The following is a 19,211-nucleotide window of genomic DNA, read 5'->3' as shown; positions in this document are numbered from 1 at the left end:
TTTCGAATTCAGCTTTTTATTCCTGAAGACATGTGAAGTGTTTTCTAACCGTGAAAATGCTTCAAACACACAGAGCAATCAAACATATTTGTTCAAATGATCACACTAGCTTGGAGTACTGCTGCAAATCACTGATTAAAAAAGAGTTGTACGTTATTAATTGATCTTACAGAGATACAAACATGCACGTTCCAGGACTTCAACAGTTAAAAGAAGTGCTCAAAACTTTGATTTTCCAGCCACTCCAGCAGCCATTTTTGAGTATCCAACTGCATGGGGTCGAAAGTGGAATTGTCTTCAGCGCTGATTAGATCCACTACATCTAGCCATCTATCAGGATCCAACTGCATGGGGTCGAAAGATGAATTGTCGTCAGGACTCATTACATCCGATACATTCAACGATCTCTCAGGATCCGTCTGCCTCGGTTCGAAAGATGCATTTTTTTCAGGACACATTGCAGCACTTTGAATTTCACCGTTTGATTTTACTTGCCGATCATTGCGGATCTTCTCATGCTTGTTTCGGGGTGATGACCGTGAAAATGTCCTCTCCCTTGGAGAGCAATTAAACGGCTTCTCGTCCGAGTGTGTTTTCTGGTGACTGTGAAGATTTTATTTCCGTGAAAATGCCTTCCCGCACACAGCGCAATTGAATGGCTTCTCGTTCGTGTGTGTTTTCTGGTGATTGCGCAGAATTGATTTCCGTGAAAATGCCTTCCCACAAATAGAGCACTTGAACGGCTTCTCGCCCGTGTGTGTTTTCTGGTGATTGTGTAGAATTGTTTTCCGTGAAAATGCCTTCCCACACACAGAGCATTTGAATGGCTTCTCGTTCGTGTGTGTTTTCTGGTGCCTGTGAAGAGATGACTTCCATGCAAATGCCTGCAAACAAACAGAGCAATTGAACGGCTTCTCGCCCGTGTGTGTCTTCTGGTGAGTGTTAAGATTTGATTTACGTGAAAATGCCTTACCACACACAGAGCAATTGAACGGCTTCTCGCCCTGTGTGTGTGGCGCTGTGGAGAGTTTGTCTGCTCCATGTGACTGATTCTTCAGAGCAGAGTAACAGTCGCGGGTGTTGTTGAGAGTTAAAGGCACCCTCTAAGCTGCGTGGATGTCTGCCTCAAATCGCAAAAAAAGCAAACTCTCACTAACGTCTAACCGACACACAGTAACGTCTCGTAAGTCGGGCTGCACGCGACTACCAGTTTTATCCACTAACGAAGACACTTACTTGTTGATGCACGGCGTGTCGATGTCCCTGTAACCCGTCTGAAGATATCGCCACGAACTCTCCCAGTCGCCAGGCAATCGTGCTCGCCAGGTTGGGTCTCGCAGGAGAAGGGTAATCTGCAGAGAGAGGAGTCGAGCGTCTATCCTCAGTGAAATCCCTCTCGAAATGGTCTTGAGGTCTGATTTTAAGCCCCTTATAACTCCCCTCTAGCATCCAAATCCTTTGTTCTCGTCCTGGCCTTTCATGGACTTTGCATTCAATTGTTAATTTTTACATTAACAATTCGCATATGTCGCAGCATAGCTTAGCAAATCTGGCCATTGCAATTAAACCTTAATATGTATGCACTTCGCACTGCATAATTGTACGCTTCCGTTTGAATAAAGATTTACATCTCCATGCATAAGTCTGTGCTTCCTGTGAATTTGCTAATATTCACCCGGCAATGTCTTCTAAACTGCTCCAAGTTTAGAGGATTTAAAGACATAAGCTTCCGTCTTCAGGTGGAACCGTCACAGCACGATAGCTGTATCAAGTAAGATACATTCCAAGAAAACAGTTCTTGTATATATACTGATTGAGGGTGGGAGGAGTCAAGATAGGCCCTGGATATTGGCTCCTCCCACCCTCAACCAGTATATATACTGGTTGAGGGTGGGAGGAACCAAGGTAGGCCCTGGATATTATTATGGTGAGGTTCGGTGCGTCTGAAACACGCTGTTAGGAATGAGCCTTTGTTGTGTAGACTGATTGAACTCGGAGGTTCCAATAGTTTGCATATCAAGAGGAATTTAGCATATTTATGGGAAATGCAGATATGGGATTAGTCATTACTTGTGGAATCTGGCTGTTGAGCTTAATCCTGAATACATATATTCATCTCACCGCATAATTCGCGTTAATTTGCTAATATTCACCCTGCAATGTGCTGCAAACTGCTGCCAGTTCAAAGGCGTTACCAGCCAAATGCAGTATTAAAATTGTGATTTGGACTTTGAGGTGCAAGTTTATACCGTGCTGACTTTATTTTATTAAAATATTGAAGTACTTGTGTTGATATGACCGCGTCAGAACAATCAAGGTGATTTGTTTAATTTAATCCACGAAAATTATTACGATTGCTGTCATACACTTTTAATGATAATCGAAATGGTATCGCTTGTAAGCGTGTGTGTATTTACACTGCTGTGTAAGTACACTTGGGGAGCCATAGTGTAGCGGTTTGTATGTACAAAGCGGTGTGTATGCACATTCGTCTATGCACACTCGTGTGTGAATGCACACCGCTGTATAGACAGTCGTGTTTATAAGCACACTTGTGTGTGTATGTCTACTCGTCCGTGTTTTTTTAAGGAAGGATATGGTTGAAATAACGTACGATCAGTCATCTTTAAAAACAATTCAGGTCTTTATTAACCTGCAAGAAAATTAACGTTAATACTCGTATCGAAATCTGTATTAATACGCTTGCTCAAACAGGAAGGAACTAGGCAAATTATATCCCAATAGGAATTCAACAGTTGAAACATATTCTTAAAATCTAACACGTAAACGTCGATTTCCCCATTGACGTCCTTTTCGACTGAAGCCATTCGTCCAGAAGTCCAAGCCATCAAACACAAGAACAACGAACGTGCAATCCACGCACACTCTGAAACCTATAATTTTAAGTTATTTTATTTATTACACAATGATAAAAAATTAAAGAACATGTTTAAAATATTGAGCAAAGTTGTGATCACAGTTTTTCTCCAACTTTAGCTCAACAAAACCACTTAACCACGAGAGAAAAATTAGAAATTGAACCACCACACAACCACTGCGCATCACACCACATCAACAAGTAATCCGAGATGACTACGAACCACCATCTTAACGTGACAAAGTCTGGAATAAACAAAACAGCACGCTCACATCATTTGCTGTGAGAAGATTACAACACATGCCACCTAGCATAAGCACCAGCCATTTGACAGCCCCGATGATCCAACTACCAGACGAAGCAATGTATCTTTCGAAGTATAACATTGTTGCCATCCTGAAGTAAGCGAACACTTCTAGAACTTAAAAGGAAGACTTTCATCTGAACACATCATAGAGCATTCACAACATCACTCTAGCTCGGTGTACTGAAAATCACTGAAAAAATATATCTAAGAGACACGAATATACACAGGGCAACAGTTAACAGATGTACTCAATACGTTTGAGTCTTCAGCCACTCCACTACACCCAGACATCTCTTCATATCCAACTTCATGGGGTCGAAAGTGGAATTTCCTTTAGAACTCATTACATCACTTTCGAATTCAGCTTTTTATTCCTGAAGACATGTGAAGTGTTTTCTAACCGTGAAAATGCTTCAAACACACAGAGCAATCAAACATATTTGTTCAAATGATCACACTAGCTTGGAGTACTGCTGCAAATCACTGATTAAAAAAGAGTTGTACGTTATTAATTGATCTTACAGAGATACAAACATGCACGTTCCAGGACTTCAACAGTTAAAAGAAGTGCTCAAAACTTTGATTTTCCAGCCACTCCAGCAGCCATTTTTGAGTATCCAACTGCATGGGGTCGAAAGTGGAATTGTCTTCAGCGCTGATTAGATCCACTACATCTAGCCATCTATCAGGATCCAACTGCATGGGGTCGAAAGATGAATTGTCGTCAGGACTCATTACATCCGATACATTCAACGATCTCTCAGGATCCGTCTGCCTCGGTTCGAAAGATGCATTTTTTTCAGGACACATTGCAGCACTTTGAATTTCACCGTTTGATTTTACTTGCCGATCATTGCGGATCTTCTCATGCTTGTTTCGGGGTGATGACCGTGAAAATGTCCTCTCCCTTGGAGAGCAATTAAACGGCTTCTCGTCCGAGTGTGTTTTCTGGTGACTGTGAAGATTTTATTTCCGTGAAAATGCCTTCCCGCACACAGCGCAATTGAATGGCTTCTCGTTCGTGTGTGTTTTCTGGTGATTGCGCAGAATTGATTTCCGTGAAAATGCCTTCCCACAAATAGAGCACTTGAACGGCTTCTCGCCCGTGTGTGTTTTCTGGTGATTGTGTAGAATTGTTTTCCGTGAAAATGCCTTCCCACACACAGAGCATTTGAATGGCTTCTCGTTCGTGTGTGTTTTCTGGTGCCTGTGAAGAGATGACTTCCATGCAAATGCCTGCAAACAAACAGAGCAATTGAACGGCTTCTCGCCCGTGTGTGTCTTCTGGTGAGTGTTAAGATTTGATTTACGTGAAAATGCCTTACCACACACAGAGCAATTGAACGGCTTCTCGCCCTGTGTGTGTGGCGCTGTGGAGAGTTTGTCTGCTCCATGTGACTGATTCTTCAGAGCAGAGTAACAGTCGCGGGTGTTGTTGAGAGTTAAAGGCACCCTCTAAGCTGCGTGGATGTCTGCCTCAAATCGCAAAAAAAGCAAACTCTCACTAACGTCTAACCGACACACAGTAACGTCTCGTAAGTCGGGCTGCACGCGACTACCAGTTTTATCCACTAACGAAGACACTTACTTGTTGATGCACGGCGTGTCGATGTCCCTGTAACCCGTCTGAAGATATCGCCACGAACTCTCCCAGTCGCCAGGCAATCGGGCTCGCCAGGCTGGGTCTCGCAGGAGAAGGGTAATCTGCAGAGAGAGGAGTCGAGCGTCTATCCTCAGTGAAATCCCTCTCGAAATGGTCTTGAGGTCTGATTTTAAGCCCCTTATAACTCCCCTCTAGCATAAGCACCAGCCATTTGACAGCCCCGATGATCCAACTACCAGACGAAGCAATGTATCTTTCGAAGTATAACATTGTTGCCATCCTGAAGTAAGCGAACACTTCTAAAACTTAAAATGAAGACTTTCATCTGAACACATCATAGAGCATTCACAACATCACTCTAGCTCGGTGTACTGAAAATCACTGAAAAAATATATCTAAGAGACACGAATATACACAGGGCAACAGTTAACAGATGTACTCAATACGTTTGAGTCTTCAACCACTCCACTACACCCAGCCATCTCTTCATATCCAACTTCATGAGGTCGAAAGTGGAATTTCCTTTAGAACTCATTACATCACTTTCGAATTCAGCTTTTTATTCCTGAAGACATGTGAAGTGTTTTCTAACCGTGAAAATGCTTCAAACACACAGAGCAATCAAACATATTTGTTCAAATGATCACACTAGCTTGGAGTACTGCTGCAAATCACTGATTAAAAAAGAGTTGTACGTTATTAATTGATCTTACAGAGATACAAACATGCACGTTCCAGGACTTCAACAGTTAAAAGAAGTGCTCAAAACTTTGATTTTCCAGCCACTCCAGCAGCCATTTTTGAGTATCCAACTGCATGGGGTCGAAAGTGGAATTGTCTTCAGCGCTGATTACATCCACTACATCTAGCCATCTCTCAGGATCCAACTGCATGGGGTCGAAAGATGAATTGTCGTCAGGACTCATTACATCCGATACATTCAACGATCTCTCAGGATCCGCCTGCCTCGGTTCGAAAGATGCATTTTTTTCAGGACACATTGCAGAACTTTTAATTTCACCATTTGATTTTACTTGCCGATCATTGCGGATCTTCTGATGCTTGTTTCGGGGTGATGACCGTGAAAATGTCCTCTCCCTTGGAGAGCAATTAAACGGCTTCTCGTCCGAGTGTGTTTTCTGGTGACTGTGAAGATTTTATTTCCGTGAAAATGCCTTCCCGCACACAGCGCAATTGAATGGCTTCTCGTTCGTGTGTGTTTTCTGGTGATTGCGCAGAATTGATTTCCGTGAAAATGCCTTCCCACAAATAGAGCACTTGAACGGCTTCTCGCCCGTGTGTGTTTTCTGGTGATTGTGTAGAATTGTTTTCCGTGAAAATGCCTTCCCACACACAGAGCATTTGAATGGCTTCTCGTTCGTGTGTGTTTTCTGGTGCCTGTGAAGAGATGACTTCCATGCAAATGCCTGCAAACAAACAGAGCAATTGAACGGCTTCTCGCCCGTGTGTGTCTTCTGGTGAGTGTTAAGATTTGATTTACGTGAAAATGCCTTCCCACACACAGAGCAATTGAACGGCTTCTCGCCCGTGTGTGTGTGGCGCTGTGGAGAGTTTGTCTGCTCCATGTGACTGATTCTTCAGAGCAGAGTAACAGTCGCGGGTGTTGTTGAGAGTTAAAGGCACCCTCTAAGCTGCGTGGATGTCTGCCTCAAATCGCAAAAAACGCAAACTCTCACTAACGTCTAACCGACACACAGTAACGTCTCGTAAGTCGGGCTGCACGCGACTACCAGTTTTATCCACTAACGAAGACACTTACTTGTTGATGCACGGCGTGTCGATGACCCTGTAACCCGTCTGAAGATATCGCCACGAACTCTCCCAGTCGCCAGGCAATCGTGCTCGCCAGGTTGGGTCTCGCAGGAGAAGGGTAATCTGCAGAGAGAGGAGTCGAGCGTCTATCCTCAGTGAAATCCCTCTCGAAATGGTCTTGAGGTCTGATTTTAAGCCCCTTATAACTCCCCTCTAGCATCCAAATCCTTTGTTCTCGTCCTGGCCTTTCATGGACTTTGCATTCAATTGTTAATTTTTACATTAACAATTCGCATATGTCGCAGCATAGCTTAGCAAATCTGGCCATTGCAATTAAACCTTAATATGTATGCACTTCGCACTGCATAATTGTACGCTTCCGTTTGAATAAAGATTTACATCTCCATGCATAAGTCCGTGCTTCCTGTGAATTTGCTAATATTCACCCGGCAATGTCTTCTAAACTGCTCCAAGTTTAGAGGATTTAAAGACATAAGCTTCCGTCTTCAGGTGGAACCGTCACAGCACGATAGCTGTATCAAGTAAGATACATTCCAAGAAAACAGTTCTTGTATATATACTGATTGAGGGTGGGAGGAGTCAAGATAGGCCCTGGATATTGGCTCCTCCCACCCTCAACCAGTATATATACTGGTTGAGGGTGGGAGGAGCCAAGGTAGGCCCTGGATATTATTATGGTGAGGTTCGGTGCGTCTGAAACACGCTGTTAGGAATGAGCCTTTGTTGTGTAGACTGATTGAACTCGGAGGTTCCAATAGTTTGCATATCAAGAGGAATTTAGCATATTTATGGGAAATGCAGATATGGGATTAGTCATTACTTGTGGAATCTGGCTGTTGAGCTTAATCCTGAATACATATATTCATCTCACCGCATAATTCGCGTTAATTTGCTAATATTCACCCTGCAATGTGCTGCAAACTGCTGCCAGTTCAAAGGCGTTACCAGCCAAATGCAGTATTAAAATTGTGATTTGGACTTTGAGGTGCAAGTTTATACCGTGCTGACTTTATTTTATTAAAATATTGAAGTACTTGTGTTGATATGACCGCGTCAGAACAATCAAGGTGATTTGTTTAATTTAATCCACGAAAATTATTACGATTGCTGTCATACACTTTTAATGATAATCGAAATGGTATCGCTTGTAAGCGTGTGTGTATTTACACTGCTGTGTAAGTACACTTGGGGAGCCATAGTGTAGCGGTTTGTATGTACAAAGCGGTGTGTATGCACATTCGTCTATGCACACTCGTGTGTGAATGCACACCGCTGTATAGACAGTCGTGTTTATAAGCACACTTGTGTGTGTATGTCTACTCGTCCGTGTTTTTTTAAGGAAGGATATGGTTGAAATAACGTACGATCAGTCATCTTTAAAAACAATTCAGGTCTTTATTAATCTGCAAGAAAATTAACGTTAATACTCGTATCGAAATCTGTATTAATACGCTTGCTGAAACAGGAAGGAACTAGGCAAATTATATCCCAATAGGAATTCAACAGTTGAAACATATTCTTAAAATCTAACACGTAAACGTCGATTTCCCCATTGACGTCCTTTTCGACTGAAGCCATTCGTCCAGAAGTCCAAGCCATCAAACACAAGAACAACGAACGTGCAATCCACGCACACTCTGAAACCTATAATTTTAAGTTATTTTATTTATTACACAATGATAAAAAATTAAAGAACATGTTTAAAATATTGAGCAAAGTTGTGATCACAGTTTTTCTCCAACTTTAGCTCAACAAAACCACTTAACCACGAGAGAAAAATTAGAAATTGAACCACCACACAACCACTGCGCATCACACCACATCAACAAGTAATCCGAGATGACTACGAACCACCATCTTAACGTGACAAAGTCTGGAATAAACAAAACAGCACGCTCACATCATTTGCTGTGAGAAGATTACAACACATGCCACCTAGCATAAGCACCAGCCATTTGACAGCCCCGATGATCCAACTACCAGACGAAGCAATGTATCTTTCGAAGTATAACATTGTTGCCATCCTGAAGTAAGCGAACACTTCTAGAACTTAAAAGGAAGACTTTCATCTGAACACATCATAGAGCATTCACAACATCACTCTAGCTCGGTGTACTGAAAATCACTGAAAAAATATATCTAAGAGACACGAATATACACAGGGCAACAGTTAACAGATGTACTCAATACGTTTGAGTCTTCAGCCACTCCACTACACCCAGACATCTCTTCATATCCAACTTCATGGGGTCGAAAGTGGAATTTCCTTTAGAACTCATTACATCACTTTCGAATTCAGCTTTTTATTCCTGAAGACATGTGAAGTGTTTTCTAACCGTGAAAATGCTTCAAACACACAGAGCAATCAAACATATTTGTTCAAATGATCACACTAGCTTGGAGTACTGCTGCAAATCACTGATTAAAAAAGAGTTGTACGTTATTAATTGATCTTACAGAGATACAAACATGCACGTTCCAGGACTTCAACAGTTAAAAGAAGTGCTCAAAACTTTGATTTTCCAGCCACTCCAGCAGCCATTTTTGAGTATCCAACTGCATGGGGTCGAAAGTGGAATTGTCTTCAGCGCTGATTAGATCCACTACATCTAGCCATCTATCAGGATCCAACTGCATGGGGTCGAAAGATGAATTGTCGTCAGGACTCATTACATCCGATACATTCAACGATCTCTCAGGATCCGTCTGCCTCGGTTCGAAAGATGCATTTTTTTCAGGACACATTGCAGCACTTTGAATTTCACCGTTTGATTTTACTTGCCGATCATTGCGGATCTTCTCATGCTTGTTTCGGGGTGATGACCGTGAAAATGTCCTCTCCCTTGGAGAGCAATTAAACGGCTTCTCGTCCGAGTGTGTTTTCTGGTGACTGTGAAGATTTTATTTCCGTGAAAATGCCTTCCCGCACACAGCGCAATTGAATGGCTTCTCGTTCGTGTGTGTTTTCTGGTGATTGCGCAGAATTGATTTCCGTGAAAATGCCTTCCCACAAATAGAGCACTTGAACGGCTTCTCGCCCGTGTGTGTTTTCTGGTGATTGTGTAGAATTGTTTTCCGTGAAAATGCCTTCCCACACACAGAGCATTTGAATGGCTTCTCGTTCGTGTGTGTTTTCTGGTGCCTGTGAAGAGATGACTTCCATGCAAATGCCTGCAAACAAACAGAGCAATTGAACGGCTTCTCGCCCGTGTGTGTCTTCTGGTGAGTGTTAAGATTTGATTTACGTGAAAATGCCTTACCACACACAGAGCAATTGAACGGCTTCTCGCCCTGTGTGTGTGGCGCTGTGGAGAGTTTGTCTGCTCCATGTGACTGATTCTTCAGAGCAGAGTAACAGTCGCGGGTGTTGTTGAGAGTTAAAGGCACCCTCTAAGCTGCGTGGATGTCTGCCTCAAATCGCAAAAAAAGCAAACTCTCACTAACGTCTAACCGACACACAGTAACGTCTCGTAAGTCGGGCTGCACGCGACTACCAGTTTTATCCACTAACGAAGACACTTACTTGTTGATGCACGGCGTGTCGATGTCCCTGTAACCCGTCTGAAGATATCGCCACGAACTCTCCCAGTCGCCAGGCAATCGGGCTCGCCAGGCTGGGTCTCGCAGGGGAAGGGTAATCTGCAGAGAGAGGAGTCGAGCGTCTATCCTCAGTGAAATCCCTCTCGAAATGGTCTTGAGGTCTGATTTTAAGCCCCTTATAACTCCCCTCTAGCATAAGCACCAGCCATTTGACAGCCCCGATGATCCAACTACCAGACGAAGCAATGTATCTTTCGAAGTATAACATTGTTGCCATCCTGAAGTAAGCGAACACTTCTAGAACTTAAAATGAAGACTTTCATCTGAACACATCATAGAGCATTCACAACATCACTCTAGCTCGGTGTTCTGAAAATCACTGAAAAAATATATCTAAGAGACACGAATATACACAGGGCAACAGTTAACAGATGTACTCAATACGTTTGAGTCTTCAACCACTCCACTACACCCAGCCATCTCTTCATATCCAACTTCATGAGGTCGAAAGTGGAATTTCCTTTAGAACTCATTACATCACTTTCGAATTCAGCTTTTTATTCCTGAAGACATGTGAAGTGTTTTCTAACCGTGAAAATGCTTCAAACACACAGAGCAATCAAACATATTTGTTCAAATGATCACACTAGCTTGGAGTACTGCTGCAAATCACTGATTAAAAAAGAGTTGTACGTTATTAATTGATCTTACAGAGATACAAACATGCACGTTCCAGGACTTCAACAGTTAAAAGAAGTGCTCAAAACTTTGATTTTCCAGCCACTCCAGCAGCCATTTTTGAGTATCCAACTGCATGGGGTCGAAAGTGGAATTGTCTTCAGCGCTTATTACATCCACTACATCTAGCCATCTCTCAGGATTTAACTGCATGGGGTCGAAAGATGAATTGTCGCCAGGACTCATTACATCCGATACATTCAACGATCTCTCAGGATCCGCCTGCCTCGGTTCGAAAGATGCATTTTTTTCAGGACACATTGCAGAACTTTTAATTTCACCATTTGATTTTACTTGCCGATCATTGCGGATCTTCTGATGCTTGTTTCGGGGTGATGACCGTGAAAATGTCCTCTCCCTTGGAGAGCAATTAAACGGCTTCTCGTCCGAGTGTGTTTTCTGGTGACTGTGAAGATTTTATTTCCGTGAAAATGCCTTCCCGCACACAGCGCAATTGAATGGCTTCTCGTTCGTGTGTGTTTTCTGGTGATTGCGCAGAATTGATTTCCGTGAAAATGCCTTCCCACAAATAGAGCACTTGAACGGCTTCTCGCCCGTGTGTGTTTTCTGGTGATTGTGTAGAATTGTTTTCCGTGAAAATGCCTTCCCACACACAGAGCATTTGAATGGCTTCTCGTTCGTGTGTGTTTTCTGGTGCCTGTGAAGAGATGACTTCCATGCAAATGCCTGCAAACAAACAGAGCAATTGAACGGCTTCTCGCCCGTGTGTGTCTTCTGGTGAGTGTTAAGATTTGATTTACGTGAAAATGCCTTACCACACACAGAGCAATTGAACGGCTTCTCGCCCGTGTGTGTGGCGCTGTGGAGAGTTTGTCTGCTCCATGTGACTGATTCTTCAGAGCAGAGTAACAGTCGCGGGTGTTGTTGAGAGTTAAAGGCACCCTCTAAGCTGCGTGGATGTCTGCCTCAAATCGCAAAAAAAGCAAACTCTCACTAACGTCTAACCGACACACAGTAACGTCTCGTAAGTCGGGCTGCACGCGACTACCAGTTTTATCCACTAACGAAGACACTTACTTGTTGATGCACGGCGTGTCGATGTCCCTGTAACCCGTCTGAAGATATCGCCACGAACTCTCCCAGTCGCCAGGCAATCGGGCTCGCCAGGCTGGGTCTCGCAGGAGAAGGGTAATCTGCAGAGAGAGGAGTCGAGCGTCTATCCTCAGTGAAATCCCTCTCGAAATGGTCTTGAGGTCTGATTTTAAGCCCCTTATAACTCCCCTCTAGCATAAGCACCAGCCATTTGACAGCCCCGATGATCCAACTACCAGACGAAGCAATGTATCTTTCGAAGTATAACATTGTTGCCATCCTGAAGTAAGCGAACACTTCTAGAACTTAAAATGAAGACTTTCATCTGAACACATCATAGAGCATTCACAACATCACTCTAGCTCGGTGTACTGAAAATCACTGAAAAAATATATCTAAGAGACACGAATATACACAGGGCAACAGTTAACAGATGTACTCAATACGTTTGAGTCTTCAACCACTCCACTACACCCAGCCATCTCTTCATATCCAACTTCATGAGGTCGAAAGTGGAATTTCCTTTAGAACTCATTACATCACTTTCGAATTCAGCTTTTTATTCCTGAAGACATGTGAAGTGTTTTCTAACCGTGAAAATGCTTCAAACACACAGAGCAATCAAACATATTTGTTCAAATGATCACACTAGCTTGGAGTACTGCTGCAAATCACTGATTAAAAAAGAGTTGTACGTTATTAATTGATCTTACAGAGATACAAACATGCACGTTCCAGGACTTCAACAGTTAAAAGAAGTGCTCAAAACTTTGATTTTCCAGCCACTCCAGCAGCCATTTTTGAGTATCCAACTGCATGGGGTCGAAAGTGGAATTGTCTTCAGCGCTGATTACATCCACTACATCTAGCCATCTCTCAGGATCCAACTGCATGGGGTCGAAAGATGAATTGTCGTCAGGACTCATTACATCCGATACATTCAACGATCTCTCAGGATCCGCCTGCCTCGGTTCGAAAGATGCATTTTTTTCAGGACACATTGCAGAACTTTTAATTTCACCATTTGATTTTACTTGCCGATCATTGCGGATCTTCTGATGCTTGTTTCGGGGTGATGACCGTGAAAATGTCCTCTCCCTTGGAGAGCAATTAAACGGCTTCTCGTCCGAGTGTGTTTTCTGGTGACTGTGAAGATTTTATTTCCGTGAAAATGCCTTCCCGCACACAGCGCAATTGAATGGCTTCTCGTTCGTGTGTGTTTTCTGGTGATTGCGCAGAATTGATTTCCGTGAAAATGCCTTCCCACAAATAGAGCACTTGAACGGCTTCTCGCCCGTGTGTGTTTTCTGGTGATTGTGTAGAATTGTTTTCCGTGAAAATGCCTTCCCACACACAGAGCATTTGAATGGCTTCTCGTTCGTGTGTGTTTTCTGGTGCCTGTGAAGAGATGACTTCCATGCAAATGCCTGCAAACAAACAGAGCAATTGAACGGCTTCTCGCCCGTGTGTGTCTTCTGGTGAGTGTTAAGATTTGATTTACGTGAAAATGCCTTCCCACACACAGAGCAATTGAACGGCTTCTCGCCCGTGTGTGTGTGGCGCTGTGGAGAGTTTGTCTGCTCCATGTGACTGATTCTTCAGAGCAGAGTAACAGTCGCGGGTGTTGTTGAGAGTTAAAGGCACCCTCTAAGCTGCGTGGATGTCTGCCTCAAATCGCAAAAAACGCAAACTCTCACTAACGTCTAACCGACACACAGTAACGTCTCGTAAGTCGGGCTGCACGCGACTTCCAGTTTTATCCACTAACGAAGACACTTACTTGTTGATGCACGGCGTGTCGATGACCCTGTAACCCGTCTGAAGATATCGCCACGAACTCTCCCAGTCGCCAGGCAATCGTGCTCGCCAGGTTGGGTCTCGCAGGAGAAGGGTAATCTGCAGAGAGAGGAGTCGAGCGTCTATCCTCAGTGAAATCCCTCTCGAAATGGTCTTGAGGTCTGATTTTAAGCCCCTTATAACTCCCCTCTAGCATCCAAATCCTTTGTTCTCGTCCTGGCCTTTCATGGACTTTGCATTCAATTGTTAATTTTTACATTAACAATTCGCATATGTCGCAGCATAGCTTAGCAAATCTGGCCATTGCAATTAAACCTTAATATGTATGCACTTCGCACTGCATAATTGTACGCTTCCGTTTGAATAAAGATTTACATCTCCATGCATAAGTCCGTGCTTCCTGTGAATTTGCTAATATTCACCCGGCAATGTCTTCTAAACTGCTCCAAGTTTAGAGGATTTAAAGACATAAGCTTCCGTCTTCAGGTGGAACCGTCACAGCACGATAGCTGTATCAAGTAAGATACATTCCAAGAAAACAGTTCTTGTATATATACTGATTGAGGGTGGGAGGAGTCAAGATAGGCCCTGGATATTGGCTCCTCCCACCCTCAACCAGTATATATACTGGTTGAGGGTGGGAGGAGCCAAGGTAGGCCCTGGATATTATTATGGTGAGGTTCGGTGCGTCTGAAACACGCTGTTAGGAATGAGCCTTTGTTGTGTAGACTGATTGAACTCGGAGGTTCCAATAGTTTGCATATCAAGAGGAATTTAGCATATTTATGGGAAATGCAGATATGGGATTAGTCATTACTTGTGGAATCTGGCTGTTGAGCTTAATCCTGAATACATATATTCATCTCACCGCATAATTCGCGTTAATTTGCTAATATTCACCCTGCAATGTGCTGCAAACTGCTGCCAGTTCAAAGGCGTTACCAGCCAAATGCAGTATTAAAATTGTGATTTGGACTTTGAGGTGCAAGTTTATACCGTGCTGACTTTATTTTATTAAAATATTGAAGTACTTGTGTTGATATGACCGCGTCAGAACAATCAAGGTGATTTGTTTAATTTAATCCACGAAAATTATTACGATTGCTGTCATACACTTTTAATGATAATCGAAATGGTATCGCTTGTAAGCGTGTGTGTATTTACACTGCTGTGTAAGTACACTTGGGGAGCCATAGTGTAGCGGTTTGTATGTACAAAGCGGTGTGTATGCACATTCGTCTATGCACACTCGTGTGTGAATGCACACCGCTGTATAGACAGTCGTGTTTATAAGCACACTTGTGTGTGTATGTCTACTCGTCCGTGTTTTTTTAAGGAAGGATATGGTTGAAATAACGTACGATCAGTCATCTTTAAAAACAATTCAGGTCTTTATTAATCTGCAAGAAAATTAACGTTAATACTCGTATCGAAATCTGTATTAATACGCTTGCTCAAACAGGAAGGAACTAGGCAAATTATATCCCAATAGGAATTCAACAGTTGAAACATATTCTTAAAATCTAACACGTAAACGTCGATTTCCCCATTGACGTCCTTTTCGACTGAAGCCATTCGTCCAGAAGTCCAAGCCATCAAACACAAGAACAACGAACGTGCAATCCACGCACACTCTGAAACCTATAATTTTAAGTTATTTTATTTATTACACAATGATAAAAAATTAAAGAACATGTTTAAAATATTGAGCAAAGTTGTGATCACAGTTTTTCTCCAACTTTAGCTCAACAAAACCACTTAACCACGAGAGAAAAATTAGAAATTGAACCACCACACAACCACTGCGCATCACACCACATCAACAAGTAATCCGAGATGACTACGAACCACCATCTTAACGTGACAAAGTCTGGAATAAACAAAACAGCACGCTCACAGACGAAGCAATGTATCTTTCGAAGTATAACATTGTTGCCATCCTGAAGTAAGCGAACACTTCTAGAACTTAAAATGAAGACTTTCATCTGAACACATCATAGAGCATTCACAACATCACTCTAGCTCGGTGTAATGAAAATCACTGAAAAAATATATCTAAGAGACACGAATATACACAGGGCAACAGTTAACAGATGTACTCAATACGTTTGAGTCTTCAACCACTCCACTACACCCAGCCATCTCTTCATATCCAACTTCATGAGGTCGAAAGTGGAATTTCCTTTAGAACTCATTACATCACTTTCGAATTCAGCTTTTTATTCCTGAAGACATGTGAAGTGTTTTCTAACCGTGAAAATGCTTCAAACACACAGAACAATCAAACATATTTGTTCAAATGATCACACTAGCTTGGAGTACTGCTGCAAATCACTGATTAAAAAAGAGTTGTACGTTATTAATTGATCTTACAGAGATACAAACATGCACGTTCCAGGACTTCAACAGTTAAAAGAAGTGCTCAAAACTTTGATTTTCCAGCCACTCCAGCAGCCATTTTTGAGTATCCAACTGCATGGGGTCGAAAGTGGAATTGTCTTCAGCGCTGATTACATCCACTACATCTAGCCATCTCTCAGGATCCAACTGCATGGGGTCGAAAGATGAATTGTCGTCAGGACTCATTACATCCGATACATTCAACGATCTCTCAGGATCCGCCTGCCTCGGTTCGAAAGATGCATTTTTTTCAGGACACATTGCAGAACTTTTAATTTCACCATTTGATTTTACTTGCCGATCATTGCGGATCTTCTGATGCTTGTTTCGGGGTGATGACCGTGAAAATGTCCTCTCCCTTGGAGAGCAATTAAACGGCTTCTCGTCCGAGTGTGTTTTCTGGTGACTGTGAAGATTTTATTTCCGTGAAAATGCATTCCCGCACACAGCGCAATTGAATGGCTTCTCGTTCGTGTGTGTTTTCTGGTGATTGCGCAGAATTGATTTCCGTGAAAATGCCTTCCCACAAATAGAGCACTTGAACGGCTTCTCGCCCGTGTGTGTTTTCTGGTGATTGTGTAGAATTGTTTTCCGTGAAAATGCCTTCCCACACACAGAGCATTTGAATGGCTTCTCGTTCGTGTGTGTTTTCTGGTGCCTGTGAAGAGATGACTTCCATGCAAATGCCTGCAAACAAACAGAGCAATTGAACGGCTTCTCGCCCGTGTGTGTCTTCTGGTGAGTGTTAAGATTTGATTTACGTGAAAATGCTTTCCCACACACAGAGCAATTGAACGGCTTCTCGCCCGTGTGTGTGTGGCGCTGTGGAGAGTTTGTCTGCTCCATGTGACTGATTCTTCAGAGCAGAGTAACAGTCGCCGGTGTTGTTGAGAGTTAAAGGCACCCTCTAAGCTGCGTGGATGTCTGCCTCAAATCGCAAAAAACGCAAACTCTCACTAACGTCTAACCGACACACAGTAACGTCTCGTAAGTCGGGCTGCACGCGACTACCAGTTTTATCCACTAACGAAGACACTTACTTGTTGATGCACGGCGTGTCGATGACCCTGTAACCCGTCTGAAGATATCGCCACGAACTCTCCCAGTCGCCAGGCAATCGTGCTCGCCAGGTTGGGTCTCGCAGGAGAAGGGTAATCTGCAGAGAGAGGAGTCGAGCGTCTATCCTCAGTGAAATCCCTCTCGAAATGGTCTTGAGGTCTGATTTTAAGCCCCTTATAACTCCCCTCTAGCATCCAAATCCTTTGTTCTCGTCCTGGCCTTTCATGGACTTTGCATTCAATTGTTAATTTTTACATTAACAATTCGCATATGTCGCAGCATAGCTTAGCAAATCTGGCCATTGCAATTAAACCTTAATATGTATGCACTTCGCACTGCATAATTGTACGCTTCCGTTTGAATAAAGATTTACATCTCCATGCATAAGTCCGTGCTTCCTGTGAATTTGCTAATATTCACCCGGCAATGTCTTCTAAACTGCTCCAAGTTTAGAGGATTTAAAGACATAAGCTTCCGTCTTCAGGTGGAACCGTCACAGCACGATAGCTGTATCAAGTAAGATACATTCCAAGAAAACAGTTCTTGTATATATACTGATTGAGGGTGGGAGGAGTCAAGATAGGCCCTGGATATTGGCTCCTCCCACCCTCAACCAGTATATATACTGGTTGAGGGTGGGAGGAGCCAAGGTAGGCCCTGGATATTATTATGGTGAGGTTCGGTGCGTCTGAAACACGCTGTTAGGAATGAGCCTTTGTTGTGTAGACTGATTGAACTCGGAGGTTCCAATAGTTTGCATATCAAGAGGAATTTAGCATATTTATGGGAAATGCAGATATGGGATTAGTCATTACTTGTGGAATCTGGCTGTTGAGCTTAATCCTGAATACATATATTCATCTCACCGCATAATTCGCGTTAATTTGCTAATATTCACCCTGCAATGTGCTGCAAACTGCTGCCAGTTCAAAGGCGTTACCAGCCAAATGCAGTATTAAAATTGTGATTTGGACTTTGAGGTGCAAGTTTATACCGTGCTGACTTTATTTTATTAAAATATTGAAGTACTTGTGTTGATATGACCGCGTCAGAACAATCAAGGTGATTTGTTTAATTTAATCCACGAAAATTATTACGATTGCTGTCATACACTTTTAATGATAATCGAAATGGTATCGCTTGTAAGCGTGTGTGTATTTACACTGCTGTGTAAGTACACTTGGGGAGCCATAGTGTAGCGGTTTGTATGTACAAAGCGGTGTGTATGCACATTCGTCTATGCACACTCGTGTGTGAATGCACACCGCTGTATAGACAGTCGTGTTTATAAGCACACTTGTGTGTGTATGTCTACTCGTCCGTGTTTTTTTAAGGAAGGATATGGTTGAAATAACGTACGATCAGTCATCTTTAAAAACAATTCAGGTCTTTATTAATCTGCAAGAAAATTAACGTTAATACTCGTATCGAAATCTGTATTAATACGCTTGCTCAAACAGGAAGGAACTAGGCAAATTATATCCCAATAGGAATTCAACAGTTGAAACATATTCTTAAAATCTAACACGTAAACGTCGATTTCCCCATTGACGTCCTTTTCGACTGAAGCCATTCGTCCAGAAGTCCAAGCCATCAAACACAAGAACAACGAACGTGCAATCCACGCACACTCTGAAACCTATAATTTTAAGTTATTTTATTTATTACACAATGATAAAAAATTAAAGAACATGTTTAAAATATTGAGCAAAGTTGTGATCACAGTTTTTCTCCAACTTTAGCTCAACAAAACCACTTAACCACGAGAGAAAAATTAGAAATTGAACCACCACACAACCACTGCGCATCACACCACATCAACAAGTAATCCGAGATGACTACGAACCACCATCTTAACGTGACAAAGTCTGGAATAAACAAAACAGCACGCTCACATCATTTGCTGTGAGAAGATTACAACACATGCCACCTAGCATAAGCACCAGCCATTTGACAGCCCCGATGATCCAACTACCAGACGAAGCAATGTATCTTTCGAAGTATAACATTGTTGCCATCCTGAAGTAAGCGAACACTTCTAG

The 19,211-nt window shown here is 42.6% G+C and overlaps 2 pseudogenes; one reads left to right on the top strand and one right to left on the bottom strand.

The window, feature by feature from the left end:
- LOC144738275 (uncharacterized) overlaps nucleotides 1–16,956 on the bottom strand; it is a 38,212-nt pseudogene extending 21,256 nt beyond the window's left edge.
- Nucleotides 1–19,211, top strand: part of LOC144738284 (uncharacterized) — a 432,396-nt pseudogene that overhangs the window by 146,609 nt on the left and 266,576 nt on the right.

This window comes from Lampetra planeri, chromosome 81, assembly GCF_965212315.1.
Source record: "Lampetra planeri chromosome 81, kcLamPlan1.2.h2, whole genome shotgun sequence".
NCBI classification, from domain to species: domain Eukaryota; kingdom Metazoa; phylum Chordata; class Hyperoartia; order Petromyzontiformes; family Petromyzontidae; genus Lampetra; species Lampetra planeri.
Note: the sequence above shows the minus strand (reverse complement) of the source record. Positions and strands in the feature narration are given on the sequence as shown.